A 17,683-nucleotide genomic window follows, 5' to 3' on the forward strand; every position below is an offset into this window, starting at 1 on the left:
ATATCCTAGGAGAAGATGTTGGAGGAAGAGGGTGGAAGACCACCTCCCTTAGAGAAAACCAAGCTTACCTTAGTGTACAAGGCTATTTGTAACTCCGCTATCCCAGGCCCAGGGTGCTCCTCCCTTCACAGTCCTTCTGAAAAACCTGCTTGACTCCTGCCTGCAGACACAGCTCTTCTTAGGTCCTGGAAATAAACCTGTTCATTGTCAGTGGAATTTGAGGAACTAGCTAATCAACATGGAGTTTGGCATCAATCAGCAGGGTGCTGTCCCATCAGCTGCAGCCTTGGTTGGTTAAATGGGTTCCGGCCTCAGGTATCACTCACTAACCCAGTCAATAATTATTCAGTACCCATTATTATGCCACTTGCCACTCTAGGTCCTACGTTCATGCATCCTCTCTATAGAGCTTAGAATTTCATCATGGAGAATGATGAAACCACAGTCAGAATAAGTCAGTGGTAGGTAATGCTTCTCTATTTTGTAAGAAAATATAGGTATTAGGCTATGAAATTAAATAATGTATGTATTTAGAATCCATTATATACATACAATATTTCTTTAAGTGCTGGAAGTTTATTTTTAAGTTAAACATCAATTCACCAAAGAAAATGGAGAGAATAAAGAATTTTAACTTTGAAGGAGCTGGCATGAGGTGAGTATTTACACAGGGGCTGTGCTAGTTGTAGCACAATGGAAGCCCAGTAGGGCATAGAGTGGGGAGAGCAGGAGGTCATAAAGCAGGGATCCCCAAACTATGGCCTGCGGGCCGTATGCGGCCCCCTGAGGCCATATATCCGGCCCCCACCACACTTCCGGAAGGGGCACCTCTTTCATTGGTGGTCAGTGAAAGGAGCATAGTTCCCATTGAAATACTGGTCAGTTTGTTGATTTAAATTTACTTGTTCTTTATTTAAAATATTGTATTTGTTCCCGTTCTGTTTTTTTTACTTTAAAATAAGACATGTGCAGTGTGCATAGGGATTTGTTCATAGTTTTCTTTATAGTCCGGCCCTCCAATGGTCTGAGGGATAGTGAAATGACCCCCTGTGTAAAAAGTTTGGGGACCCCTGTCATAAAGGGTTCTCCAAGGAATTACATTTCATAATATATCTCAGTGACAAGTGGGGGTAGGAGAAAGTGTACCAGGAAAGGAAAATGTCATGTGTGGTAAGACCCAAAAGAGGGAAACAGAGTTAGTAAGGGTGAGAATAATGTAGGTGAAACTGGATCATATGAACTAGCCATTCTCCTCCTAGGCGTAGACTTCACAAGAAAGCATACATTTGTACTTCAAAACTATAGACCTATCAATAAATATTCCTAACAGCAGCATTGGCAATATCCCCAAACTGGAAGTTACCCAAATGGTTACCAACAGAAGAATGAATGAATGAGTTATAGAACATTTGCACTGGAAAATCATTCAGCTATAAGAATAAATGAATTGCAACCATACACACAGTATGGTGGAGTCTTACAAACAGAACATTCGGTGAGAGAAATCAGACACAAGCAAGTACACCGTCTGATTGTGTTTACAAAAGGTACAAAGCTTTGGAGGGTTCATCACTGGAAGGCTGTTGTGTGTGGGCTGCTACAGTGCTGACAATATTCTGTTCACTGATCTGGGTGTTGGCTACATGGGTGTGTTCAGTTTGGGGAAATTCATTAAGCTGTACATGTACAATTTATGACCTTTAATTTGTGTGTGTTATACTTCAATAAAAAGTTTAAAATGAGGCTAGTCAGACAGACAGACAGGCACCTTATAGGTCTGGTCTAGGTTTTGAGATCCAACCTGCTTATGCCTTTGCCCCAGGAACTTGGGCCTTGATGTTCTGGTCATGTGTCTACTTTGATTACCTGACTGCATGCTTCAAGTCTTACACTGCCAGCTGGCTCTGTCCCTGCGTGTTCTGTGTTCCCTCCTGCCCCGCTGCTACTGTCCAGGTCACATACTTGGACTGCCAGTTGGCAGATTCTCTTAATATCTGCCCCTCACTCCCATTCCTTGAAGCACCCCACTTCCTGTCAATACTGGCTATTACTCCTTTGCCTTGAGCCTCAGTGGGTGATATCACTGGGACATGAAGGAGAAATACATGTTTACTTCTACTTTATTTGACTTTAAAGCCTAGGATGGCATAGATTATCTCTCACTCTAAGACCCTACTCAGAGTGTTTCAAAGGATCATTAGCTGATTTGGGTCATAGTTGCTTCTCTCTGTATCAGAAACCTTGCTTCAAGCTTTGTCAGGTGGTAAAACAATAAGCCCATACTGTTTAGGCTTCTTTGCTAGGCTATTCTGTTACTTGCAGCTGCAGGCATTCTCACATGCATTTGCCATTTTACATAGAAATACAGCCACTTTCTTTTTGGTCCTTTATTTCCTTACACAAGGAGTGGTAGATAGGCCTCTGAGCAGGCAAAGATCCCAGACAGGGGGGCAGGAGGCCCAAGAACTAACACTCCATGTAGCGTAGTGTCTAACCTTTCTATATTAAAACAAATAAATAAGCAAAAATTAAAAACAAACAAACAAATATGTGAATAGCAAGATAAAAATATATTCAGGTGATCGTGGGCAGGTTGTCTGTACTCTAAGGACTCTGGTTGCCTTATACATTAACTTTGAGGTCACAACAGTTTAGAATTTCAATTTCTTGCTTTCTAGCCCGATAGCCTTCAGAGTACACTGGTGTAGATTCTTTATTGAAGACCTAAGGTCCTAGACAAGGTCACAGGTGCACAGGGGCTAACTTAACAAGTATTAAGTACCACTGCCTTCTGTGATAGTGTGAAGCCAGCCTGTCCCTGTATTCTGAAAATAGTTTCAGGTTGTAATAACCACAGTACTGAGCCCTCAGCTCTACACATTCTACATTAAACATCCTCTTTTCGTTTTTATGAACCCCCCAAAATTCCTTAGTCTGACGCCTGCTCCACCATGTGATAGCCAAAACCATGTGGCCGTGCCAATCCCCTGTGCTCCCTTATCTCTCCGTCTTGATTTCTTATTCTTACTGATCTTCAGGCCCCCTTTCACTCCCTCTCAACTGTTACTATTGTATTGAGCTACACCTTCCCTAACTAGTTCCTTCTCACTGTTTCCCATCAGTCCAGCCCATGTGCATGTTTACAGAACAGCACTGACAGCTTAAATGTTCTATTCTTAACGCTGTTGAAGGACAGTAGAGGGTTTGAAGGATTGTGTATCAAGCCTACAGTCATGTACAGTAATATCCCCGGCCTTCACACTCACTTACTTCCTGTCCTGCAGACTCCAGCATGGTAAGTGCCTGACACAGGTGTACCATTTTCTAAATATTTTATACCAGATTTTTACTGTACTTTTTCTGTGTTTAAATACGTTTAGATACGCAAATACTTGTCATTGTGTCACAATTGACTATAGTATTCAGTACAGTCCCATGCTGTACAGGTAATAGCCCAGGTGCAATAGGCTAGACTAGTGATTTTCAACCTTTCTCATCCTGCAGCACACATACACTAATTGCTAAATTTCTACAGCACATTAAGAATATATTTTAGCCAATCTGACAAAAAATAAGCATAATTTTGATTCATACACAATGGATGGCTATTGTTGGATTGGCTGTTACGTTTTTCATTTGACAACCTAAGAAAATATAGGTCAGTGCCCTGACTAAACAGTTAGATATTGCATGTTTTAAAAATTCTTGCAGCACACCTGTGAGCCTGCCTCTTCACCCTGGTTGGAAATTGCTGGGCTAGACATATCACCTATTTGTGTAGTAGGTTGTACCTGTTAGGTCTGCATATGTGCACTGTGAGGTTTGCACAGCAATCAAGTTACCTAACAGTGCATTTCTCAAAACATATCCCTGAAGAAGCAATGCATGGCTGTGTGAGCATGCCACCTGAACTTCACTAAGTATTTTATTTTTAAATTAATTCCTTTTTTCAAACTTAAAATTATTTTATAAGAAAACATTATATCATTACTCTAAATTTAAAAATTAGAGTTATTTACAACATAACGAAAGTAACTGTAAAAGGAAATACAATGTAAACAAAACAATGTTAATGGATCCTGTGGAATGTGCAAATCAGAAGTGCTAGCGACCCCTTGATATAATCAGGTTAAAGAGTATCCAAAAGGATGCACTTTCTCACTGTGCAAGCCAGCTCCTTGCTTGCACAGCTTCTACAGCCATCCTGCCGAGGTCCAGAGGAGGCACTGTCCCCCGTTTGGGAAATGCTTGCCCCATGATCCCTTAGGACCTGATTAGAAAGAGGTAGAAAAGTGGACAAATGGTGAAGAGGGCTCATAGAGGTCACTTCCTTCAGCAAAGAGAAATAGGTGAAACAAAGGCTTTGCAAGTGCTAACGGGTCCCTTGTCCCAGCATTTCTGCTTCCCTTTACTTCATCATTTGAACAAGAGCAGCAATAAAGAAGTGTCTACTTCAGGAGAATCAAGAGAGAAAGGGACTGATGGTCTGCGCCTCTCACCATGCTGCCTGCCAACCTCACCTGGCCCGGCTCTCTCCTCACCCTCGACACCTGTCCGCATCAAGACACAGTAAGAGCCAAGATATCCTTTCTGTGTTGGGACAGCTTTCTGCAGCCTCATCCAGTTCCCAAATCAAAACCAGATCCTTAGATCTTTGTGTTTTGAGTTTTGACTAGATGGTAGGATCTTTTGGGGGTACTGTGCCCAATCTTTATGGAAGTGAGTTGTGAATGATGAGCACCATAGATCTTCCTGTTTGTGAATGGCACCTTAATATGCTGAAAGTAATATGAAGCCATATATCTTTCCTCGTGCATATATCCAGGTCCTGAAACAGCTTAATAGACTCCCCTGCCCCCTCAGTTATTGTTGAGGTTCATCAAATGGAGTTCCCCAAAAGACATTATGGCTTTGACCTAAACCAAAATTTCCTGTCTGATTTCCTGTAATTTTTTTTAAGTAGTCAAATTAAAAAGTCTTTATTTCAAAAAGCTGGTGACCAATGAGGGAACTAGCATTCCCAAAACTTGTGACCCCAAACACATTCAGGAGCTAGCTTTTTTTAAAATTAATTTTAATGGGGTGACACTGATAAATCAGGGTACATATGTTCAGAGAAAACATCTCTGGGTTATTTTGACATTTGATTATGCTGCATTCCCATCACCCTAAGTTTAATTGTCTTCCGTCACCTTCTAAATGGTTTTCTTTGTGCCCCTCCCCTCCCCCAAACCCCTCACTCTCCTCCCCCACCCCATAACCCCCACACTCTTGTACATGTCTCTGAGTCTCATTTTAATGTCCCATCTATGTATGGAATCATACAGTTCTTAGATTTTTCTGATTTACTTATTATGCTCAGTATAACATTATCAAGGTCCATCCATGTTGTTGTGATGATCTGGTGTCATCATTTCTTATGGCTGAGTAGGATTCCATAGTATATATGTACCAAAGCTTTTTAATCCACTCGTCCACTAATGGACACTTAGGCTGTTTCCAGATCTTCGCTATTGTGAACAATGCTGCCATAAACATGGGGGTGCATTTCTCCTTTTCAAACAGTGCTATGGAGTGGTATTGCTAAATAAAAAGGCAGTTAGATTTTTAATTTCTTGAGGAATCTCCATACTGTTTTCCACAGTGGCTGCACCAGTCTGCATTCCCACCAGCAGTGCAGGAGTGTTCCCTTTTCTTCACATCCTCGCCAGCACTTATTCTGTGTTGTTTTATTGATGAGCGCCATTCTGACTGGTATGAGGTGATATCTCATTGTGGTTTTAATTTGCATTTCTCTAATCATTAGTGATGTTGAGCATTTTTTCATATGCCTACTGGCCATCTGTATATCCTCTTTGGAGAAGTGTCTATTCCTTTCTTTTTCCCATTTTTGGATTGGATTGTTTTTCTTCCTGGTATTTTTTTTTTTTTTTGTATTTTCTAAAGTTGGAAACGGGGAGAGACAGTCAGACAGACTCCCGCCCACCAGGGCGTCGCTCTGCGGTGACCAGAGCCACTCTAGCGCCTGGGGCAGAGGCCAAGGAGCCATCCCCAGCGCCCGGGCCATCTTTGCTCCAATGGAGCCTTGGCTGCGGGAGGGGAAGAGAGAGACAGAGAGGAAGGAGGAGGGGGTGGAGAAGCAAATGGGCACTTCTCCTATGTGCTCTGGCCGGGAATCAAACCCGGGTCCCCCGCACGCCAGGCCGACGCTCTACCACTGAGCCAACCGGCCAGGGCCTCTTCCTGGTATTGAGTTTTACAAGTTCTTTATAAATTTTGGTTATTAACCCCTTATTAGACATATTATCAAATATATTATCCCATTGTGTACTTTGTCTTTTTATTCTGTTCTTATTGTCTTTAGCTGTGCAGAAGCTTTTTAGTTTGATAAAGTCCCATTTGTTTATCCTGTCTTTTGTTTCACTTGCCTGTGGAGAGAAATCAGCAAATATATTGCTGCGACAGATGTCAGAGAGCTTACTGCCTATGTTTTCTTCTAAAATGCTTATGATTTTATGGCTTACCATTTAAGTCTTTTATCCATTGTGAGTTGATTTTTGTGAATGGTGTAAGTTGGAGGTCTAGTTTCATTTTTTTGCAGGTAGCTATCCAAATTTTCCAACACCATTTGTTGAAGAGTCTGTCTTTACGACAATGTATGCTCTTACCTCCTTTGTCAAGTATCAGTTGTCCATAAAAGTGTGGGTTTATTTCTGGGTTCTCAGTTCTGTTCCATTGATCTATATGCCTGTTCTTATGCTAGTACCAGGCTGTTTTGCGTACAATGGCCTGGTAGTATAATTTGATATCTGGAAGTGTGATACTTCCCGCTTTATTCTTCCTTTTCAAGATTGCTGAGGCTATTCGTGTTCTCTTTTGGTTCCATATAAATTTTTGGAATATGTGTTCTATATCTTTGAAGTAAGTCATTGGTATTTTAATTGGTATTACATTGAATTTATGAATTGCTTTGGGTAATATAGACATTTTAATGATGTTTATTCTTCCTAACCATGAGCACAGAATATGCTTCCACTTGTTTGTATCTTCCCTGATTTCTTTTATCAATGTTTTATAATTTTCTGAGTCTTTAATCTCCATGGTTAAATTTATTTCTAGGTACTTTATTTTTTTGGTTGCAATTGTAAAGGGGATTGCTTTCTTAATTTATCTTTCTGACAGTTTATTGTTAGTGTATAAAAATGCCTCTGATTTCTGAGTATTGATTTTATATCCTGCCACCTTCCTGAATTCATTTATCAGGTCTAGTAGTTTTTTGACTGCGACTTTAGGGTTTTCTATATACAATATCATATCATCTGCAAATAATGATAGTTTTACTTCTTCTTTTCCAATTTGGATGCCTTTTATTTCTTTTGTTTGTCTGATTGCTGTGGCTAGGACTTCCAGAACTATGTTGAATAAGAGTGGTGAAAGGGGGCACCCCTGCCTTGTTCCTGATCTTAAGGGGATTGCTTTTAATTTTTTCCCATTGAGTATGAAGTTGGCTGTGGGTTTTTCATAGATGGCCTTTATCATGTTGAGGTATGTTCCCTGGATTCCCACTTTGCTGAGAGTTTTGATCATGAATGGGTGCTGGATTTTATCAAATGCTTTTTCTGCATCTATTGAAATTATCATGTGGTTTTTGTCTGTCCTTTTGTTTATGTGATGAATCATATTGATTTATTTGTGAATATTGTACCAGCCTTGCCTCCCAAGAATAAATTCCACTTTATCATGGTGTATGATTTTTTCCATATATTGCTGGATCCGTTTTGCTAACATTTTGTTGAGGATTTTAGCATCTTAATTCATCAGGGATATTGGCCTATAATTTTCTTTTTTTGTGTTGTCTTTGCCTGGTTTTGAAATCAGAATTATACTGTCCTCATAAAAGGAACTTGGAAGTCTTCCTTCCTCTTGAATTTTTTTTGAAATAGCTTGAGAAGGATAGGAGTTAGTTCTTCTTTGAATATTTGGTAGAATTCACTTGTAAAGCCATCAGGCCCAGGACTTTTTTTGGGGGGCAGTTTTTTGATAACTCTTTCAATCTCATTTATTTTAATTGATCTGCTTAGGTTTTCTGATTCTTCCAGATTAATTTTTGGAAGATTATATGTTTTAAGGAATTTGTCCATTTCATCTAGATTGTCTAGTTTTTTGGTGTACAGTTCTTCATAGTATGTTCTTACAATATTTTGTGTTTCTGTTATGTCAGTTGTTATTTCTCCACTTTCATTTCTAATTCTATTTATTTGAGTCCTCTGTCTTTTTTTCTTGGTGAGTCTGGTTAAAGATTCATCAATTTTGTTTACCTTTTTAAGAACCAGCTCCTGGTTTCATTGACCCTCTGTATTGTTTCTTTAGGCTCTATGTTATTTATTTCTGCTCTGATCTTTATCATTTCCTTTCTTCTACTAGCTTTGGGCTTTACTTCCTGTTCTTTTTATAGTTCTTTTAGATGCAGGGTTAAGTTGTTTATTTGAGATTTTTCTAGCTTCTTGACAAATGCATATAATGCTATGAACTTCCCTCTCAGGACTGCTTTTGCTGTGTCCCATAAATTTTGAGTTGATGTATACTTGTTATCGTTTGTTTCTAGAAATTTTTAAATTTCTTCTTTGATCTCATTGTTAACCCATTCATTATTTAATAACATGCTATTTAGTTTCCAGTTTTTCTGTTTTGGTTGATTTCTAGTTTCATGCCATTCTGATCAGAGAAAGTGCTCACTATGATTTCAATCTTCTTAAATTTGTTGAGACCGCTTTTGTGTCCTAACATGTGGTCTATCCTAGAGAATGTACCATGAGTACTTGGAAAGAATGTATATTCTTCTGTTTTAGGGTGAAAGGTTCTGAGGTATTTATTAAATTGAGTTGATCTAGTATGTTTTTTAAGTCTGCTGTTTCTTTGTTAATTTTTTTTCTTGATGATCTACCTAGTGATGTTAGTGGGGTATTAAAATCCCCTACTATTATAGTATTGCTGTTGATCTCGCCCTTTAAATCCATCAAAGTCTGCTTTATATATTTAGGTGCTCCTATATTAGGTGCATAGATATTTATAACGGTTATTATATCTTCCTGTTAGATTGCTCCCTTTATCATTATGTAGTGACCTTCTTTATCTCTAACTATAGTCTTTGTTTTAAAGTCCATTTTGTCTGATATAAGTATTGCTACCCCAGCTTTTTTTTTCATTTCCATTTGCGTGAAATATTTTTTTCCATCCTTTTATCTTCAGTCTATGTGCATTTTTTGTTTTAAGGTGTGTCTCTTGTAGACAGCATATGTACAGGTCCTGTTTTCTTATCCACACAGCGACCCTATGTCTTTTGATCAGATCATTTAATCCATTTACATTTAAAGTTATTATTGATATGTAATTGTTTATTGCCATTTTATTCTTTTAAACTGTATTCCTCTTTTGCTATATTCTTTTTCTCCTTTGATCTGTTTACAACTTGTTCTGTGGACTGCTGTGGGTGTCCTTCAGCTCCTGAAGAAGCTGAGTTTGTCAGTCATTTTAAATTTTAATTAAGATGTTCAGAAAAAAAAACCCTATAAAAGATTCTGGGTAGTTTATGACAAATATTTCTTGAATCAGATACCTTTTTTATATCCATATTATCTGGGATGTCCATGAGCTCGCTTCTTCAACCCACGGAAACCCTCCTGTTGCCCACTCAGGCTTAAGAGCCTCCTATTTACTTAGGTCATCTGAGAAAACCATGTCTGCTTTATTCTTTCCCATTTTATTCTTGCTTCTGTCCCCATAAAAATTCTAAAATATAAAAGATAATGTCTGTTTCTTTTTTTTGTTTGTTTTATATTTTTAACATTATTATTATTATTATTTATTTTTTATATAAATAAGTTTTTATTTTAATGGGTTGACATCAATAAATCAGGGTACATATATTCAAAGAAAACATGTCCAGGTTATCTTGTCATTCCATTCTGTTGCATACACCATCACCCAAAATCAGATTGTCCTCTGTCATCTTCTATCTAGTTTTCTTTGTGCCCCTCCGCCACCCCTACCCCTCTCCCTCCTTCCCTCCCCCCACCCCCCATAACCACCACACTCTTGTACATATCTCTTAGTCTCATTTTTAGGTCCCACCAATGTATGGAATTCTGCAGTTCTTGTTTTTTTCTGATTTACTTATTTCACTCCTTATAATGTTATCAGGATCCCACCATTTTGTTGTAAGTGATCCAATGTCATAATTTCTTATGGCTAAATAGTATACCATGGTGTATAAGTGTGCCACATCTTCTTTATCCAGTCTTCTTTTTTTTTTTTTTTTACAGTGATTAAAGCCTTTAAGCAAACTCCTGGCCAATACAGCAAGAATCCATAAAAGAATAGTGTCCTTAACATGTTCACCAAGTCCAAGTTGGCACCAACACCATGACAAATCCCTGAAAAATGCACCCAACCCCAGTTCAGTTTGTTATGAGCTCCACAAGGAGCAGGAGTCCAGGAAAAGTCCACATCCAGGGAAAGTCCGCATGGCACTGGAATTTTTGTCACAATTCTATACTTTGCAGCTCACATCCAAGTCCCAATGATCACTGCTTCTAGCTGGTAATGATTCAGGTAGACTGGAAAAGCCATTTGCAGCATGCGTGGATATGGAGCTTCTGTTCTCCTCTGCCTGGAGAGATGAGACCAGGTTGCTTTTCCCTGGAGCTCTGCGACTGTGGCATGGTGAAGAGAACCTTGGGATACACTAAGCTGGGTGGCAAAGATAGATTCATAATAGAAGTTGGCAAAAGGGGGAAAGAGAGCTTTAAATTAGGAGTAGGTCCCAGCCTGAAATATGCGTGGGGCATTGAGGTAGGAGGAATAAAGGAAACCCTATATATTAAACAAAGGAGCAGAAAATAGGACTATCAACACCCACAACAGAGATCTTTGAGGAAAGAATAAAATCCTGACTATTCAGGCAAGACATAGTTAAGTGGCCCTTGTGCAAATGAGATCAGTTTACCTGCTTCTTGGAAGAAATACCCTAGGCTCATCCACAGTGTCATAGATGGGGCCGACGGCCCTGGGCACCTTCAGCCTTCAGTGGCAAATGCCAGCTTTATGGGCAAGGTTAGGTCCTAGGTGGCTGGAGCAGGGCTGGAAGAGACTGAACCCTCCCTTAGAGGAGCAAGGGAGAAGCCTACCTTCCAGTGTTCCTGTTTCCTCACAGCAGAGGCATGTACGTCTGGCAGGCTTTAGCTCAATGATCTTCCTTTCCACTATTGAAGCAGGACCCAGATTGCATCCTATGAGACCCCTTTGGGGCATTGGAGCCTTTAAGGGCATATCCTGAAAGCTGGTAGTTCCCCTGATCTCTATTGGGCTTTTTCTGCCTCTTGGTATCTTAAAGACCATGCTCAGAAGATCTCACTGAAGGGTTTGAGGATCCCCATCTGCCTATTTAAATCTATTCCATAAATCTGGAGCCATTTGGAAAAAGACAAAACAGTGTTATTAGCTGGATCAAATAAAGAAGGTAGTAGTTTGCAGGAGAAAAAGATTTGGTGTCTCCTGTTCATCAGCATTTAAAAATTTTTTAAGTAAAAAGCATGATATGGAAGACTCATAGGAGTTCCAGGATATGACTCCCCCCTTTTAAATTTTTTTAAATTCACCATAAAATATTTGCTGGGTACCCTTTAATAATACCTAGACTTTAAAGATTGTAAGAATGACAAAATACAGTAAATGCTTTTGCTCCATATGCAGGAGCATTGTCAGTTTAACCAGTTTAGGAAATCCAATAATAGAACAATGCACACAGAAAATGAGCCATAACATGCTTAGCAGCCTCTCCTGTTCTGACAGAGGTTACAATAAATCCAGAATATGTATCCACTGTAATGTGGACATAGGACTGTTTGCCAAATAAAGGTATATGAGTAACATCCATTTGCCAAAGTTGTCCCAGTATGCATCCTTAAGGGTTAACTCCAAATGAAGGGGCAGATTGTAGTATAGGACCCCTTGGACAGGATTTCCCAATCTGCTGTGCTGCTTCCTGAGAAAGTTGAAACTATTTACACAGAGTTGCAGTGTTCTGGTGATGAATAGTATGAGACTGAATTGCTCAATCTGTCATGGTTGCTCCAAATAATTTTCTTTTGGATAGCTTGATCAACAAGTGCATTCCTAGACCCTGGCCAGTTGGCTCAGTGGTAAAGCATTGGCCTGGTGTGCAGGAGTCCCAGGTTAGATTCTCAGCCAGGGTACACATGAGAAGTGCCCATCTGCTTCTCCACCCCTCCCCCTCTCCTTCCCCTCTGTCTGTCACCTCCCCTCTGTAGCCAAGGCTCCATTGGAACAAAGTTGGCCCGGGCACTGAGGATGGCTCTGCGGCCTCTGCCTCAGGCACTAGAATGGCTCTGGTTGCAACATAGCAACACGCCTGATGGGCAGAGCATCCACCGCCCCCCCCCCCCGTAGGTGTGCCGGGTGGGTCCTGGTCAGGTGCATGTGGGGAGTCTGTCTTACTGCCTCCCTGTTTCCAACTTCAGAAAAACACACACACACACAAACAAAAAGGGCATTTCCTTGTGCTAAAGCTCCAGGGAGCATGGAGTGAGCTCGAGTATGTCCTATAAAACATGGAGCTCTATATTGACATATAAGTCTTTGAAGAAGGAGGAACTGCTGAAATAGTTCATCAGCATTTGTCCCTAAGACTGCAGTCTTTATAGTGGAAATACCATAAGTAAATATTATCTGTCTTTATGTATTCAATAGATTAAAGGGGGAATATGGCAAATGCTGAAAAGCCATGATCATGGCATATAATTCTAGACTTGAACTGATTTTAAGCTGACAGTTTCAGTATAAAGTTGTCCGTTGATTTGCAAGAGCGATTTGCCATTTAGTGGAAGTTTCCCAGAGCCATTGTTGTTGATCCTTTGAAAAAAGGAACAACAATAATTTTGAGGCTCAAAACCTATAAATTGTAAGGTTCGCCTATGCCCCTTGATAATCCAGGAGGCAACAAGATCAAAATATGGAAGTGTATTTCATGGGCTATTAGATGGTTCAGTGTGGCCAAGCTGTAACTGCTCTTGTACCAATTGAGCAGTTGCCCTAAGTTTCTCCTGAGAAAGGGTCCATTGGTCTACCCATACAGGATTATCTGATTTACAAGTAATTGGGTCTGCACAATGCATTATTGGGGTAGCAGGAGCTACCAAGGCCCCTATGCTAAATTTTGATATCCTAATCCACACCTTCTGGTATTGAGTGCCATTTCTATGGGGGTGAGAATTCCTTGCTATTCTTTCCCTAGTCCCTTGGTGGGAAAAAATCCCTGATCAAGCATCTGAGTACTGACTAAGCCATTAGGACTGACAAGCAATGCTCCCATATTTTTCAAAAAATCTCTACCCCACAAATTAACTGGCCATCCAGGGAGCACATAAGGCTTAAAAATCCAGAATGGCCTTCTTTATCTTACCAATGTAGAAAACTAGAACTTTGTTGAGGGGATTTACTCTGCCCTATACCTTGTAATTCTGTGACTGCTGCATGAGTGGGCCAGGAAGGAGGCCAGTGTAGCTTAGCAATAACAGGTACATCAACTCCAGTATCTAAAAGTCCTTTAAATTTATGCTCATGTATTGTTAGTTCCATTTCAGGGCGTTCCTGACCTATTTTTTTAAAATCCAATTAGCAAAATCAGAGGAGCCAAATAACCAATTTGCTTGGGGCCCCCTTTGCAGGATGTGGCCTGAGAAGCAGAATTAGCATACTTATACTATTCTTCCAACTGCCTGAATTACCCTTGAGACACATTCTTTTTTTATTATTATTAATTTTGATGGGGTGACATTGATAAAATTGTCTTCCATCACCTTCTAATTGGTTTTCTTTGTGCCCCTCCCGTCCTCCAACCCTTCCCTATCCTGCCCCCCACCCTGTAACCCCAACACTATTGTCCATGTCTCTGAGTCTCATTTTTATTTCCTACCTATGTATGGAATCATATAGTTCTTAGTTTTTTCTGATTTACTTATTTCGCTCAGCATAATGTTATCAAGGTCCATCCATGTTGGTGTAAAAGATCCGATGACATCATTTCTTATGGCTGAGTAGTATTCCATATTATATATATACCAAAGCTTTTCAATCCACTCGTCCTCTGATGGACACTTGGACTGTTTCCAGATCTTCACTATTGTGAACAATGCTGCCATAAACATGGGGGTGCATTTCTCCTTTTGGAGCTGTTCTATGGTGCTCTTGGGGTCTATTCCTAAAAGTGGGATAGCTGGGTCAAAAGGCAGTTCGATTTTTAATTTCTTGAGGAATCTCCATACTGTTTTTCACAGTGGCTGCACCAGTCTGCATTCCCACCAGCAGTGCAGGAGGGTTCTCTTTTCTCCACATCCTCACCAGCTCTTATTCTGTGTTGTTTTATTTATTTATTTATTTTTAATTTTTTAATGAGCAGGTGTTAAAAGATTTTATTAACTCTTGCTGAAGGAACCGGGCAGATGTCAAACCATTCAGAGGAGAATCCAAAGAGCAGGCATATTTCAATGAAGGTCCAAATGGAGGCTTTCAGCACTCCGCCATCTTGGCTGCTTCTCCTGGCCTCCTCCACGTGACCTTTCTCTGCTCTCCTCTGCTCTCTCTTCTAATGATAATCTCAGGAACCAAGAGCCGCTGTGTTGTTTTATTGATGAGCACCATTCTGACTGGTGTCAGGTGATATCTCATTTTGGTCTTAATTTGCATTTCTCTAATCATTAGTGATGTTGAGCATTTTTTCATATACCTATTGGCAATCTGTATGTCCTCTTTGGAGAAGTGTCTATTCATTTCTTTTGCCCATTTTTGGATTGGATTGTTTGTCTTCCTGGTATTAAGTTTTACAAGTTCTTTATAAATTTTGGTTATTAACCCCTTATCAGATGCATTGTCAAATATATTCTCCCATTGTGTACTTTGTCTTTTTATTCTGTTCTTATTGTCTTTAGCTGTGCAGATGCTTTTTAGTTTGATAAAGTCCCATTTATTTATCTTGTCTTTTATTTCACTTGCCTGTGGAGACAAATCAGCAAATATATTGCTGCGACAGATGTCAGAGAGCTTACTGCCTATGTTTTCTTCTCAAGTGCTTATGGTTTTATGGCTTACATTTAAGTCTTTTATCCATTTTGAGTTGATTTTTGTAAATGGTGTAAGTTGGTGGTCTAGCTTCATTTTATTGCAGGTAGCTGTCCAATTTTCCCATCACTATTTGTTGAAGAGTCTGTCTTTACTCCAATGTATGTTCTTACCTCCTTTGTCAAATATCAGTTGTCCATAAAAGTGTGGGTTTATTTCTGGGTTTTTAGTTCTGTTCCATTGATCCATATGCCTGTTCTCATGCTAGTACCAGGCTGTTTTGCGTACAATGGCCTTATAATATAACTTGATATCTGGAAGTGTGATACCTCCCGCTTTATTCTTCTTTTTCAAGATTGCTGAGGCTATTTTTGTTCTCTTTTGGTTCCATATAAATTTTTGGAATATGTGCTCTATATCTTTGAAGTAAGTCGTTGATATTTTAATCGGTATTGCACTGAATTTATAAATTGCTTTGGGTAATATAGACATTTTAATGATGTTTATTCTTCCTAATCATGAGCACAGAATATGCTTCCACTTGTTTGTATCTTCCCTGATTTCTTTTATCAATGTTTTATAATTTTCCGAGTACAAGTCTTTAATCTCCCTGTTTAAATTTATTCCTAGGTACTTAATTTTTTTGTTTGCAATGATAAAGGGGATTGATTCCTTAATTTCTCTTTCTGACAGTTCATTGTTAGTGTACAAAAATGCCTCTGATTTCTGAGTTTTGATTTTATGTCCTGCCACCTTCCTGAATTCATTTATCAGGTCTAGTAGTTTTTTGACTGCGACTTTAGGGTTTTCTATATACAATATCATATCATCTGCAAATAATGATAGTTTTACTTCTTCTTTTTCAGTTTGGATGCCTTTTATTTCTTTTTCTTGTCTGATTGCTGTGGCTAGGACTTCCAGAACTATGTTGAATAACTGTGGTGAAAGGGGGCGCCTCTGCCTTGTTCCTGATCTTAAGGGGATTGCTTTCAATTTTTCCCATTGAGTATGAAGTTGGCTGTGGGTTTTTCATAGATGGCCTTTATCATGTTGAGGTATGTTCCCTTTATTCCCACTTTGCTGAGAGTTCTGATAAGGAATGGGTGCTGGATTTTATCATATGCTTTTTCTGCATCTATTGAAATTATCATGTGGTTTTTGTCTGTCCTTTTGTTTATGTGATGAATCACATTGATTGATTTGTGAATATTGTACCAGCCTTGCCTTCCTAGAATAAATGCCACTTGATCCTGGTGTATGATTTTTTCCATATATTGCTGGATCCGGTTTGCTAATATTTCATTGAGGATTTTTGCATCTAAATTCATCAGGGATATTGGCCTATAACTTTCTTTTTTTGTGTTGTCTTTGCCTGGTTTGGAATCAAAATTATGCTCGCCTCATAAAAGGAGCTTGGAAGTCTTCCTTCCTCTTGAATTTTTTTGAAATAGCTTGAGAAGGATAGGAGTTAGTTCTTCTTTGAATATTTGGTAGAATTCATCTGTGAAGCCATCAGGCCCAGGGCTTTTCTTTTTTGGGAGTTTTTTGATAACTGTTTCAATCTCATTTGTTGTAATTGGTCTGTTTAGGTTTTCTGATTCTTCCAGATTAATATTTGGAAGATTTTATGTTTCAAGAAATTTGTCCATTTCATCTAGGTTGTCTAATTTTTTGACGTACAGTTCTTCATAGTATTTTCTTTCAATATTTTGTATTTCTGTTGTCAGTTGTTATTTCTCCACTTTTGTTTCTAATTTTATTTATTTGAGTCCTCTCTCTTTGTTTCTTGGTGAGTCTGGTTAAAGGTTCATCGATCATGTTTCCCTTTTCAAAGAACCAGCTCTTGGTTTCATTGATCTTCTGTATTGTTTCCTTAGCCTCTATGTCATTTATTTCTGCTCTGATCTTTATTATTTCCTTCCTTCTACTAGCTCTGGGCTTTACCTGCTGTTCTTTTTCTAGTTCTTTTAGATGTATGGTCAAGTTGTTTATTTGAGCTTTTTCTAGCTTCTTTAGGTCTGCCTGTAATGCTATGAACTTCCCTCTCAGGACTGCTCTTCTTGTATCCCATAAATTTTGAGTTGATGTATGCTCATTATCGTTTGTTTCTAGAAATTTTTAAATTTCTTCTTTAATCTCATTGTTTACCCATTCATTATTTAAGAACATGCTATTTAGTTTCCAAGTGTTTGAGTATGTTTTAGTTTTTCTGTTCTTGTTGATTTCTAGTTGAATGCTATTGTGATCAGAGAAAGTGTTTGATATGATTTCAATCTTTTTAAATTTTTGAGACCACTTTTGTTTCCTAATATGTGGTCTATTCTAGAGAATGTACCATGAGTGCTTGAAAAGAATGTATATTCTGCTGTTTTAGGGTGAAAGGTTCTGAAGATATCAATTAAATTGAGTTGATCTAATATTTTCTTTAAGTCTGCTGTTTCTTTGTTAATTTTCTTTCTTGAGGATCTATCTAATGATGTAAATGGGGTATTGAAATCCCCTACTATTATAGTATTGTTGTTAATCTTGCCCTTTAAATCCATCAAAG

The sequence above is a fragment of the Saccopteryx bilineata genome, chromosome 5 (genome assembly GCF_036850765.1).
Source record: "Saccopteryx bilineata isolate mSacBil1 chromosome 5, mSacBil1_pri_phased_curated, whole genome shotgun sequence".
Classification (NCBI taxonomy): domain Eukaryota; kingdom Metazoa; phylum Chordata; class Mammalia; order Chiroptera; family Emballonuridae; genus Saccopteryx; species Saccopteryx bilineata.